At 31.8% G+C, this 14,318-nt stretch overlaps 1 long non-coding RNA gene across 1 annotated transcript; it reads left to right on the top strand.

Moving 5' to 3' along the window:
- The first annotated feature begins 209 nt into the window (after positions 1-209).
- On the top strand, positions 210-6,577 carry LOC139509144 (uncharacterized). The gene is made up of 3 exons (XR_011661580.1): positions 210-450; positions 4,964-5,134; positions 6,467-6,577. It is a non-coding gene; the product is annotated as an uncharacterized lncRNA (long non-coding RNA).
- Positions 6,578-14,318: the final 7,741 nt, after the last annotated feature.

The following is a 14,318-nucleotide window of genomic DNA, read 5'->3' as shown; positions in this document are numbered from 1 at the left end:
TTTATTAATTTGCCCTCCGTGGTTATGGTGTCATATGCGAAAAAGCAACATTGGGTTTACGTCAAGTACATCAGTTTTACGACATAAAAAACATAGCCAATATGTTTTTTCCTCTACCATCCGATATGTCCAGGTTTTATCAATGTCAATATTTTTTTTATTTTTTTTTCATTTATTTATCAAACCTTTTCAACATTTCAGAAACGATTGTAAAAACGTATACAGAGGGAGAACGTGCACATTTATCATGTTCAGTTGAATTTAAGGAAATAATTCACATCACATCGATCAATTATTTCAATGACACATGTATTTATAGTGAAACATATGGAATTGGAAATTTATGTAACGGAAAGACAAATTGTAGTTTTGATGTCAGTAACAGCAATATTGGAAGTTCTTGTGGTGCAAATGGAACAGCCATGTTTAAAGTGGAATACAACTGCATACGTATGTAAAAATATGTAGTTGACCATTTTTTCTACAGCAATTTAATGTTGAATATGAAATAACTAAAGATGTAAATTTTGATGTCTGAATCCAAGTTAATTATATTGTATATTAGTCAGTTTGTATAATATGAAACGTAGGACTAACTTCATATCGTAATGTATCCTCTCATTGCAAGACTACATGTAAATCGTTCATAGAATAATTTGAAAAATAATTCATATGCATCATCAAAAGACACTAACAACATGCGCAATTATGTTGAAACACGGCTTGGTCGAAAAAACTAAATAAACTAGACGATTTTCATTACTGACTATACGTTAACACATCAAGTACATACCTAGGTTTAATAATCGTAAGATGTATTGAAACAATGTTGAGAACGTTATCGCCATACATCTTAGATACCAGGATTTATATTTGCACGTAAGCCGGTTGCTTCGTCAATAAAAAATTCTCATAAGTGGCGCTTGAATACACAAAGATAAAAAGGACACTTGAAGTACGAAGTTAAAGAGCATTGAGGACCCAAATTTGACATTGTTTTTAGAAGGAAAAATACATTTTGTAATTAAGGTAAAGTAACAGTAAATGAACGCCGTCTAGCGGATTCCGCGAAATATTGCGACGTTTTGTACGAATTACGTCCCTTTGACCAGATTTTGCAATGTTAAAATTGCACCCGGCGACTTTTCGATGGGACAACGTCAACGGTAAATTTGACGGAAAGTATGTTACTTATAGGAGAATGAACTTGTTTTTCTAAAATTAAAAATTGAAAATGAATATGAAAACAGTCCTGAAGACGATCTTCAAAATGAAAATCAGGACGTATGGTGGTAGAGTTTGTATATCTGCCGACCAGTTAAAATAAGTGTGAAAACTGTTGCTCACTACTATTTCTACATAATTGTGATGAGAAAAAACAGTGTGGTCTCGGAAGTATTCTATATGTAGTATGTCAAAACTGTACTTTCAAAAACCCTATATTCACTGGGAAAAGACATCGTCTAGCAGAAAATAAGCAGAAGGGGTGCAAGTTTGGGACATTAATACTAACGTTAAAAGTTGTACGGTAAGACTATAATATCTCCCATATTTTGAAAATTATCACACCAGTAGGAACAAGTAAAAATATTTTCAAATTAGAGAAAAGGAAATGAACCACATAAACTAATACTGGTCATAAATTCGCCGCTGCTGTCAGTCAGTCATAGATGGCACTAAACTATAATACAAATTAATTAACCTTGTTCACGGTTGGAACAATTATTTTAATATTCATACACAGTTTTTAGACTATAACAAATTAAAAATAAGCAAAAATGATGTTTCACGATCATTAATCCATCGCTACATTTTGTAATCTAACGTTGTTTTTTTTAATGATGCTTTCTTTCACGTCCGCAATTTCGATGTTAAAAATAGAACCCAAATCTTTAAATAGATACATGTATAAATAGTATTTGGTTTAAAGATTTATACAGGGCTTAGTATCCTAATAGTATTGATTCGTAAAAATTAACCGAATAAAAAAAATGTACCCTAGCTGAAAGTAGCATCTCAATATACAATAGAACTGTTCTCAATTCTATTTCACTCATAAAACTTGAAGGTTGAGAACGAGATTATATCAATCACCTCTATATCATAGTACTACTATATATATACGGACTGAAAAATATGCACAATGTCACAGACTTTCAGTACCGAAAGTTAAATGTAAATCCCGTAAGTAGTCAGTACTTCAATAAGACAGCATCCAGGGGGTGCAGGGGTCCTGATCGCGAAATCCCGGCTTTAAAAACATGAAATCCCGAGGTCCCGAACTTATAGAAATTTCAATCCCACCATACCGAAATTCGAAAAAAGAATAGCCGGATCCATAAAGGATCAATCCCAAAATCCCGTGCTGAAAAACACCCGATCCCGGAGTCCCGTTTAAGGTCCAACCTCATTTGTGTAGATGGACTAAATAACAAAACACAATCTAACCAGTCATGTCTCAGCCTGTGTGCGATTGTTTTTTTCTTGTTTTTTTTTCGGTTGGGGGAAAAGGGGGGGGGGGGGGGGGGGGTTGTTAGACATATCAAACATAAATATGTACATCTGTTTTTTATGTCATATGTCTCAACCTCCGTTAATTTGGTTTCCTCGGAAATGTTTTACACGATGTATTTTCTGGAAAATACACTGTACCACAAAGACTACTGTGAAATGTCTTGAGAGAAAGCGAAATTCAGAGAGAGAAGCACAATAATTTATTGTCACATATAATTAGATCTCAAAGGGAGTTGCAGAATAACGGATACTAGCGAATGTCAAAATTGAACAAAAAAGTTTGCAAAATTATAAAGAATAACAACGGAAAATAAAATTATTATTTAATATAATAGTGTAGACCATGTACTGAATTTTACAAAATCGTTAATTGAAGATTTTACAGAATAAGCGTTATATCTAAAGATAAAGAACATTTAGGTCCACACTTCATATGGACCCTTAAAAATCGTTGGATTATCTCGGTGTTGCTGGTCAGTGATGAATAAAAAATCACTGGTCAATTTAAAGGTTGTTGTAAGTGATGCAATATATTCTTATTTTCCTGTTCCCCTTATGTAACTTGCAGTTTTATTAAAGTTTACATTCATCAAAGCCTTAGTTTAATTTAGTTTCCTGTCATTACTACCCCCCCCTTTATTTGTCGCATGTTGTGTATCATGTACTGATTCTGTATATACTTCGAGCATACATATTTACACTTATGAAACAATAACCATTTAGTAAACTTTTTAAAAGACTTGTATACAATAAATTTTATACAGAACAAAACAGATATTAACAAAGATGTCAGTTTGTCTGCGTGTTTTACTTGTTAACTTGAAGTGTAGAGCAAATATTAATAAAGATCAAAAACCTGACCACATGCAAACAGACAGCAAAGTACGTTCTAGGATTTAAACTGTAGATGTTTTGCGGAATAACTATAAACTATAAAGGGGGACGGACGGATAGGAGTTATGTTGGCCGGACGGAATGACGGACGGACAGACGTACAGGGGAAGTTGAAGGGGCATAAAAAATATAGCTTCAATTACATCTTTTATTGCGTCAACTTGTAGACAGTAACCCTGATGATTTCTATTTTTAAGATTTTACTATTTTTGCGTTCATGTACTTACAACGTATTTTTGTCTGAATTAGTAATTGTTTTAGATACGTATATTGATAATGAACATTTTTTACAACGTATAATTTCTTTTTAAAATGATCCATAAAAGAGGGTCTGATTGGGGTTTACGGAATACAGAATAATGGGCAAAAATTGCAGAATAAAATGCAAAAAAGAATTAAAAGAAAAAGTGTATAATAAGGTGCTAAAATATAAATAATAAAGAATATTGGTAATAATAAATAAAAATTTATGATAATTATCCAGACTCTTATGATAAAAAGAATCTATCAATACGAAACACATAATCATCGTGCATAATCAACACGAAGAACGATGGAAATTATTAGCATGCTAACTTGACGTTATATAATAAAAATTACGACGTCACGAATTTTGATGTTTTTTATGTCAAAATGTTGGGTTTGTGTCGCTTCTACAAGGAAAACGAAGTCGGTGACCATATTTTTTTTTAATATCATCTAATTCGTAAGACAAAGAGGAAAAAAATATTAATTTAAAAAAAAATTCTATGGAGCGGTTCTCGTGATTTATCCCAGAAACCGAAAATTGTAGAAGAAAAATATAGATTTTCCCTATATATTCAATGTAATTTAGTACCCTCTCGGACCATTTTAAAAATGGATTTTTCTTGAAAACGAAGTCGGTGACATATACTTTTTTTTTTAACATTTTTTGATGTATATTTTCAATATCTAATTGAGTTCTTAGTTTTAAAAAAAATCTATGGACTAGTTTATTTACTGATCCTTGACCTTAAATATCACAACGTAAAAGAAGAGTAATATCAATGAGAGAGAAAGTCTGAACCTGCTAGACATTTTTGGTCTTTAAAGATTTCTTATTTTTCTCATTTATACCATCAATAAGAAAATTAAATAAAACAAAGATGTATCGTGTTCTATGAATAACATACAAATGATTGTAGGTTACTTTAAGTAGCCCGACGACATTAAATGATTTTCGACTCAACATCATTTTTTTCCAGTAAAGACAATGTTCTAAATAGAACGACACATTGTTATTCACCCACGACTTAAAAACTGAAATCTAAAGGAGTAATTTTACTCAAAAGACTTACATTTGCAACAGCGTTATAAAGGTAGAACTTGAAAATCTGATTACAGGAAAGAAACATTAAATTCTGTTCACTTTCAAGTGTACTCCACATTTGAACATTATTTATATTTTCTCAAAGACGCATTTTAGTGAACCAGAAAAATGTAGGTCAGTGTATAGAAATATATATAAAGGATAGTAAAAAAGATCTAAATTGTTTCTGATTCAGTTTTAGTGTAAAAAATTCACGTTTTTAAGGAAATGGTGATTGGTCTGATTGGAATCCACCCCCTCGCTGTCCAGTAACGTGTGGAGGTGCATATAGGAACATCACAAGAACGTGCAATAATCCTTATCCAAATGCAATAGGAAGTACATGTACTGGTGAAGCTTTTGATGAACAAAAATGTAACACAAACATGTGCACTAGTAAGTGAATAATATTTAGATGCTTCCGAAATACACATATCGCAACTGATGGATTTCGTCCATTTAGAGCTAAACTTTTAGATAAATGAGATGATTCCAACATTCCGTATTTTTTTAATAACACCTACATGTATATTTTTTGCTGGCACTTCTAAAAACCTATAGATTAATTTCAACTAAGACGTGAATAAAAAATTATATATGTTTTCTTTTGTAAAAAAAACTAAGCTGTTTATCTGATGATAAAAATATAGCAGACTGTGTCCAGTACCCAACGTAAACGTTATACAGTATGTTGATATTTGTGCATTTGGAGGCTGCCGAAATTACGGTGTACTTATGGTCAAAAAATATTTTTTGTCATTTTTGTTAAAAGTAAAAGACGATGATCAGGTTATTTCTATGATTTTTTTTTAAACAATGGAATTTTGTAAGGTGAATTATATATCCATTGATTTGAATTTTTAAACTATTTTTTCAAACTCCAGAATTTTGCATTACACAAACTACATTTCATACAAATTATTTAGTGAAAGAACATCATCTATATAGCGGAAAGTAGAGTTAAAGGATATTGCTAACTTTTTATCTTTCTTCCTAAGAAGTTCTTGTATGAAGACAGCCTCATAATAATAAAGAAACAAGTCGGCAAGGAGAGGGGCACAATTCGTTTCTATTGGAATATCGATAGTCTGTTGAAAACAACGTCCTCCGAACGTAACAAATATGTTGTCAATCAAGAAATCAAGCATCTTGATAATGTCAGGTCAGATAATTTTTTGTTTGAATCAAAGAAATCCTTTACAAAGTAGAATTTATCCCTTCCTAAAACAAGATACTTGTATCTTCATTGGCCATTCTTTTTGATGAAACAAAGCAATACCAACTCTTTCAATTTGTCTTTTAGTTTGGAATGTGGAATACTTGTATAAAGTGTAGAAAAGTCAAATGTTTTGATACTTTTACAGAGAAAGAGAGTTAGATTGTATGTACTCTAAAAGATCTTTGGAATTTTTAAGTATCCACATCTGATTCACGCCACCTCTAGAATAGGCAGTTTCACAATAACTTTGAAGCCCGTCTTTGATTGCTGATAAAATAAATGTTAATAATTTAGAAAGAGGTTTCGTGGAGCACTTGGAAGACCCAGCAATATACCGTTGTTTGTAAGGGCACTTATGCAGTTTATGTATCCAATACAGTGATGGAAGATCCAGTTTATTATCTTTGGTTGAAATTCCAAAGGAACATAACCTGACTACTTGCATGTAATCAAAGATTCTTGGTATCATTTGACAACATCAGCATTTTCAGCTTTAAACAATTTTGTAGATCAAAACACTGCATGTTTGAAAACAACTGTCAATTGGAAATGCGCAGATGGGCTCATCACAGTAAACAAAGCAGTATGGGAAACAAGTCAAAGATGTGGCACAGCATACATTGTTTTCAAATCATATAACGTGATTAACAGTGTAAAAACTTTTTGTGAAAACAGACGAAATTGCTCATTTATTGCAAGGGATCACACTTTTATAGAGTCGTGTGCTACGTCGAACTCCAGATGTACAATTTTTGACTATGTTTATACATGTATAAGTAAGTATACAATCATTCATACAAACCAAAAATGTGTTTTCAATATTCGGTTTACGAATCAGCTCTCATAACATTTAAGAGCGAACATTATGTGAGCATGCTATGTCATTCAGTTTGACAGTAGACGTAGTACAGTGTAATTAAAAGAAGAGCATAAAATACCAGAGATACAGTCAAACTCATAAATCGAATATAAAAAAGGGACGACAGATACCAGAGAGACAGTCAAACTCATCAATCGAAAATAAACTGACAACGCCATGGCTAAAAAATAAAAAGGCAAACAAACAAATAATCGTACAAAACACAACATTGACACTAAGTTAAGTTGTGTTTTATTTTAAATTGAGTTATATCAAAATATATTGAAAAATTCATAGGCTTTTACTAAAAATCTATATAGACAGTTTTATGTTAAGGAAGCTTTTTTATCTTTCAGACTGGACCAAATAACTTCTTTATCTTAAATTATTAATAAATTATTTTAAGTTTAATCTGCCATCTAACATCTCTAAATACATGATTTTGTTACGCATACACTATGAAAAAATAATTATGTTTGAACAAAATTCACAAATCATTAATAGACATTAATATGGCGTCAGTAGGAAAAATATAATAGGCAATATGTTCTCTATAACATATCCACACAAACACGGTCTGGTATCTGAGTTTTGTTCCAATATTCACAAAGCCTACATAAAATATGTACAGCTTGAATTGTGGTGTCCAGCTGAATTTTCCAATGTATTGCAACGAATGTGTTTTCACCTCGTTTGCTCATCATCCTCGTATGAAACGAATACTAGTATTTATGGCTAAATCATTACAAATTTATATATACCATATAGATATGTTGATAAAACAACATACAATTTCATTATCTACTTACCTGTCGCAGACGTTAAGGTAACACAATGTGCTGATTGGCATAACTTTTAATGTGCGCTATTCAATTTAAAGCGACTTTAGCACTTGACGTATAAGATCGTGCCAATACATCTCAACCTGATGAGGTATATATCATTATTGTACAATATTCCAGAAGCAACTTGGGATGAATGGTCTCCGTGGTCAAAATGTACAAAATTATGTGGTAGTGGCATCCAGACAAGACAAAGACAATGTTTAAACCAATTGAATACCACAGATGGATTTGTTACCGATTGTGTTGGAGTTGGAACTAATTTAAGATCATGTAATACCGAACCATGTCCATGTTAGTTGAGTTTTTACAAATAATGGCACGTGATAGTAAAACTTGACTTTTGTTATCGTTGATTGATTATTTTTAATCAAATGTTCGATTCAAAATCAGAATTATATTCTTTTGTTTTGCATTTGTTATAATCGACTGCAAACAATTTTCAAATTAAAGTCGTTTTTAAGGTATGGGCTTTGCTCATTGTTGAAGGCCGTACGGAGACCTATAGTTGTTAACGTCTGTGTAATTTTGTCTCTTGTTGACCGTTGTCTCATTGGCATTCATACCACATCTTCTTTTATATATTAGTAAATATTCCTCATGTATGGCTTTCGAGTATTCACTTCCAAAATCATTACAAAATAAAAAGAAGAATTATATTACATTAAATGTCTATAGCACTATTGCTTAAACAGTATTGTACAGTAAGTAATATGAATTAGTATTATTGACATTTTGCAACTTTGTTGCACATTTTTATGTAGTATTAATGACATCTGTTTAATCAGCAATAGAAGGATGGCTTATTAATTATTGGGTAAACGACCTATTCGCGGGAGGGTCTGAATTAGTCGAGTATACCAAAAGATCTGTCAATGTACGGGCAATCCAAGGTCTATTAAAATAGCTAAATATAATAAAGGCAACAGTAGTATACCCGCTGTTCAAATATAACTCATTTCACTTCTCTATCTTGTATACAGCATTTCTTATTCTGATATTAAAGACAAAGTGGATGAACAACCTTATATTTGTTCAATTTGTTATAAAAAAAAAATGGCCGATTATGATTCAAATATAGTTTCTAAGACAAAGACTCAATGACATCTTTCTATATAAAATACAGTTCTGATTAAACCAAAAAGTTATCTGAATATATATCATCAGCTCAAGAATTTGGTTTTTTAATTGACAATATGTTTGTTAAATTTTATATGCTCGTGTGTTTTCACCTATGGGTGTATTTTATATCTTTGTTCCCTTATTGGTTCATTTTTGGGGGGGAAGGGAGTCAAAAATGCTCCTTTCAATTTGTCTTCCACTCTAAAGACGATAGCTGTACCAAAAAGGAAAGAAAGATACCAGAAAGGAAATAATGCATAAATTACATACTTTACAATAATAATTGATAATATGTATTCTATTTTTAGACTGTGATGACACCAAATTTCAGTACCAATTACCAAACCAATATCAGATCTGAAGGATGATACCGGTCCTGGTATTATCATTTACCTTAATCCAGATATAACAATATTTCATTTGTTTTAAAAATACGAATCATGGTTAATCAAGTTTTTATTTATTTCAAACTAAAAATTATACACCTGTTTGTAGCGGCAGTTTAATAATTTTGAACTTGGTTCATGTAACTTTTAAACTCTAAACACAAATTTCACATTGGTATATTCTAGGACCCGGTTATTTGATAACGAATGGAATATATACTGTGAACTGCTGCGGTAGAATTAAAATGTGGGAGTTTATACCTGTAAATACTGGAAGTTTTGAATTAATGATCATGAGAAAGACAGATGGTCAAACATTCAAATTTGTTGGATCTAATCAAATAAATATCTCAGGTATGCAACTGAAATGCTGTACAGAACGATAGATGCATAACAAAAGCAATCAAAACTGTTGAAAATAAATAGTTGTACCAGACGCGGGTATATTATACGTTTGTATAACGATTGAGTACATTCATAACTTTGTGCAATCACTCGATTCTTTTTAAATTCAATAGTTATCAAGGTACCAGGATTATAATTTAGTACGCCAGACGCGCGTTTCGTCTACACAAAACTCATCAGTGCCGCTCATATCAAAAATATTTATTATGCCAAACAAATACAAAGTTAAGAGCATTGAGGCTAAGGTAATTTATGCCTGGGATAAGAAAATCCTTAGTTTTTCGAAAATAGTAAGGTTTTGTATACAGGAAATTTATTAAAATGACCACATTATTGATATTCATGTCAACACCGAATGTTGACTACTAGGCTGGTGATACCCTCGGGGACGAAACGTCCACCAGCAGTGACATCGACTCAGTATTGTAAATAGTTATCAAAGGTACCAGGATTATAATTAGTACGCCAGACGCGCGTTTCGTCTACACAAGACTCATCAGTGACGCTCATATCAAAATATGTATAATGCTAAACAAATACAAAGTTGAAGAGCATTGAGGATCCAAATCCAAAAAGTTGTGCCAAATACGTCTAAGGTAATCTATGCCTGGGATAGAGAAAATCCTTAGTTTTTCGAAAATATCAAGGTAATAATTCAACCCATGAAATGAATTAAAAAATAGGTAACAGATTAAACACATTCAAAAACTTTACAGAAACTGTCGTTGGTTGCACAATGTAAAACCATTTTTTTCTCTATATGTTATACAATAATTTAGACCACTGTTTTTTTTTTTTTGGTTTGTGTGTCAATTTTAAACCATGTCTGGTGTCTTACAGTTTGCGGTGCTGTTAAGGTTTACTAATTGTTCAGAGTCGTACGTTCAATTGTAGGTGCTAACATCTATTTCATTTAAACATTTCATATATGTCTCATTATAAATTATACAACCAATTCTTGTTTTTATATCATGATAGTTTCTTACAAGTAATAGTGTTTCTCTTGATAATAAAGTTCATTGAGACTAAAATAACTTGCTTTCAAATGGTTTTTATATGATTTTTTATGTGATGTCTGCTACAAATAACGAAATGAAGCTTTTGTTATGGCTCCACAACGAAGTTGTCGGTGCCATATAGTCTTACCCTTGTCCGAAATTCCAAAATCGCGAAATTCCGTAATTCCGAAATTCCGAAATTCAGTCATTCCGTCATTCTGCAACAAACCATTATCAGAGTTTTTGTTCTAAACGCCTTGCGGTCATTAAACTTTCGAGCACGATTTTTGTACTCAGACTCAAAAATCAACAAACAAAACTTCTTGAGTACTGAGGAAAGTTTTTTTTTCTAAACGCCTTCAGATATTGTGCTCATTTTTGGTATGTGAGTTAACCTTGATGAGTTACAGATTAAGTTTAAGTTTCGTTCCTCTCCGCTAATTTTTGCCGATATTACGGGCTTTGGACTTTGATAAATTGATGAAAATCATAGTTATATGGACTTTTTTCTAAACTGTTTCAGATATTGGGCTGATTTTTGGTATGTAAGTTAACCATGATGAGCTTCAGATCTAGTTTAAGTTTCGTTCCGCTCCGCTAATATTTGCCGAATTTACGGGATTTGGACTTTGATAAATTGATGAAAATCACAGTTAAACGGACTTTTTTTCTAAACTCTTCAGATATTGGGCTGAGTTTTGGTATGTGAGTTAACCTTGATGAGTTACAGATCAAGTTTAAGTTTCGTTTCGCTCCGCTAATGTTTGCCGAAATTACGGGTTTTGGACTTGGATAAATTGTTGAAAATCACAGTTATACGGACTTTTTTTCTAAACTCTACTAGATATTGGGCTGATTTTTTGTATATAAGTTAACCATGATGAGTTACAGATCTAGTTTAAGTTTCGTTCCGCTTCTCTAATTTTTGCCGAAATTACGGGCTTTAGATTTTGATGAATTGATGAAAATCACAGTTATACGGACTTTTATTCTAAACTCTTTCAGATATTGGGTTGATTTTTGGTATGTGAGATAAACTCGATGAGTTACAGATCAAGTTTAAGTTTCGTTCCGCTTCGCTAGTTTTTGCCGAAATTACGGGCTTCGAACTTTGATAAATTGTTGAAAATCTCAAATATACAGACTTTTTTCTTTACGCCTCCAGATATTGCGGTTATGATATGTGAGACTACCATCATGTTTGTGTCCACATGTGTTATTGACATTGCAGATTTTTCAACTTTTTGAGACGGGGCCATTTTTGTCGCTTTGACACATCTAGTTAACTTAAATAAAGACCAAATCACATATCACAAGAAAAATACTAATGATTATGTCGCCAAACTCCGTCCTTTGATCTTAGACATTTATTTGTCACATTTTGTTAAGCCGTTACTCCTAGAATACATGACTATCAAGTTAGCTGTCAGAGTTCTACCACGAGACCATGTAATGAAATATGCGTGTGCTTAAAATCGGAAGATACAAACATTTTATAAAACATAAAGATCGTTGTATTCACCGAAAAGGGAATGATAATAATTATTCTATGAATTTAATTTGTTTTTAATAGCGTCTGACCTCCACAAAACAACACAGCTCAATGTGCCTGATGCTGAACGTATTACAATTATTAAGGGTGACATTGTTGGATGGCAAGTATCCTTTTTTCAGTCTTTTACTGACTTGTGTTTGAAAAGTTTGTTTATGACAATAATATATCAACATTACATGAAATAACATACGAAATTTATAAACAAGTACAATAACTATAATAAATGATTAATTTCTTTGTGTTTGAGTTGCTAGTGTTTCAAAATATATATATGCATATAATACTGAATAATAGGGGTGAGTAAAGATATACATTGCAAGAAACAACTAAGTTACAAAAGGATTTTAAAAATGACCCGTATCAATTTATCAACGTTATGCTTCCAATCGCTTTTCTTTATTTCCATTCATCAGAAAAGCTTTATTAAAATACTTGAAATGCAGGATTGTTTGAATACCGACACACGTGAAGAGCTGTAAATAGTAAAAAAAATAAATGAAAACTGAATTGTTTTCTTCTAAAAATACTTATTGAGAACTTTGACATAATCAAATTATTCAAAATTTTATAAACTTGTTGTTCAAAGGATAATCGTTGATGCATGCATTTGTTAATTGAAAACAAAACAGGAAAAGTATTTAATCTTGAAACTATAGTTATCAAAGGTTAATTGTAACAACATGTGTAATACGGCTATGATGTTTTTAAATTAAATTGGTCATATTTTGATTTATTTTTTAAATATTCAACACCTTTTTCAAATTGCATTGGTGGTAAAATATATTTGTGAGTAAATCAATCGCTCATATTTTATAGATATTAACAACAAGATTTCGATATGAATGAAAACAACGTTAACACGCAAATAAACTCATCATAGATACCAGGATCAAAATTTTATAGATACGCCAGACGCGCGTTTGATATAAAAAAAAAACCAAACTCATCAGTGACGCTCAAGTCAAAAAATGCATTTTATGCGTCCAAAGCCCTTTTCTAAAATTTTTTCACCAAAAACGCTCACAGCTGAAAACTTGATTAGGATGAGGCTTTTCAGTAGTTTTTGCTGTTTTGCACAATATGTAACAAAACTGAAGCCCTTGTTTTATACGTGCTCTTATGTTCGACAGACTAATGTGTTTATATGTATCAACTTTGTACTTGTTTGGCTTTTTAACTATTTAGATCTGAGCGTCACTGGTGGGTCTTATGGAGACGAAACGCGCGTCTGGCGTATTGAATTATAAACCTGGTACATTTGATAATTAATTATAAAGTTAACATCTTTCTGATTTTGTAGATTGATTATAGGTTTGGCGTTTTGAGTTTTAGAGGCCACAGAATCGGCATGGTCGTAACTTTTTCTTAAACAAATAATTTGTTCCATTTTTTCAAACGATAGTTACAGCACTCCAAGTATCAGACATATATGTACACAGAGTCGATTTATTAACACCAAATTCGTGTCAAATAATGTCCTAAAACGTGTTTTGTGCCTATTCAGTGAGTTCCATTAAAAATAAAGATTTTTTGCAACATATATTCCGATTTCAGGGGATTTTGTTGTCTATTTTATTCCTTTCAGCATGTATCATTGACATAAATTGAAACAAATCGACAACGCCTTGACAAACAAAATCACCAAAAATCGACCCAAACGAAAAGCAGCAGTATACAAAACACAGCATACTAATGATCCGGTCTTGACGTACGACAGAGTAAACAGATCCTAGTTAACAGGTCCTGCTTTACATTAAGCACCCGAAATAATTTAACAATTTCATGTTGGTTTCTTCACTTCATAATCATGAAAACGTTCTGTGAAATCTCAACATTTTATTAGTTCTATATCCGCAGGTTTGGTAGTGGAAACAATATTGGTTATTATGATTGTATTCAGACCAAAAATGAATGTCCATTGTCATTAAGGCTACAGGATTTTGGCAATGAGGGAGATATTATTGATATTGATACTTTAAGCAACTTGTCAAACAGAATATATGCTCTTAATTATTCAACAAGTAAAAGTATGTTTGTTTATTCCTTCATTTATTATTAAAAAAATAGATACTTATATTAAAAACCAATCTAACAGTTAAACTCTCTCCGAAAAATACAAAAAGAAGAGAAATATAACGATGTCTTATTTTTTATACACACAAATGTAAACATGCAAACTGATGTACGTTAGCAT

This window comes from Mytilus edulis, unplaced genomic scaffold, assembly GCF_963676685.1.
Source record: "Mytilus edulis unplaced genomic scaffold, xbMytEdul2.2 SCAFFOLD_1543, whole genome shotgun sequence".
Taxonomy (NCBI): Eukaryota; Metazoa; Mollusca; class Bivalvia; order Mytilida; family Mytilidae; genus Mytilus; species Mytilus edulis.
The sequence above is the reverse complement of the archived record's forward strand: the minus strand, read 5'-3'. Positions and strand labels throughout refer to the sequence as shown.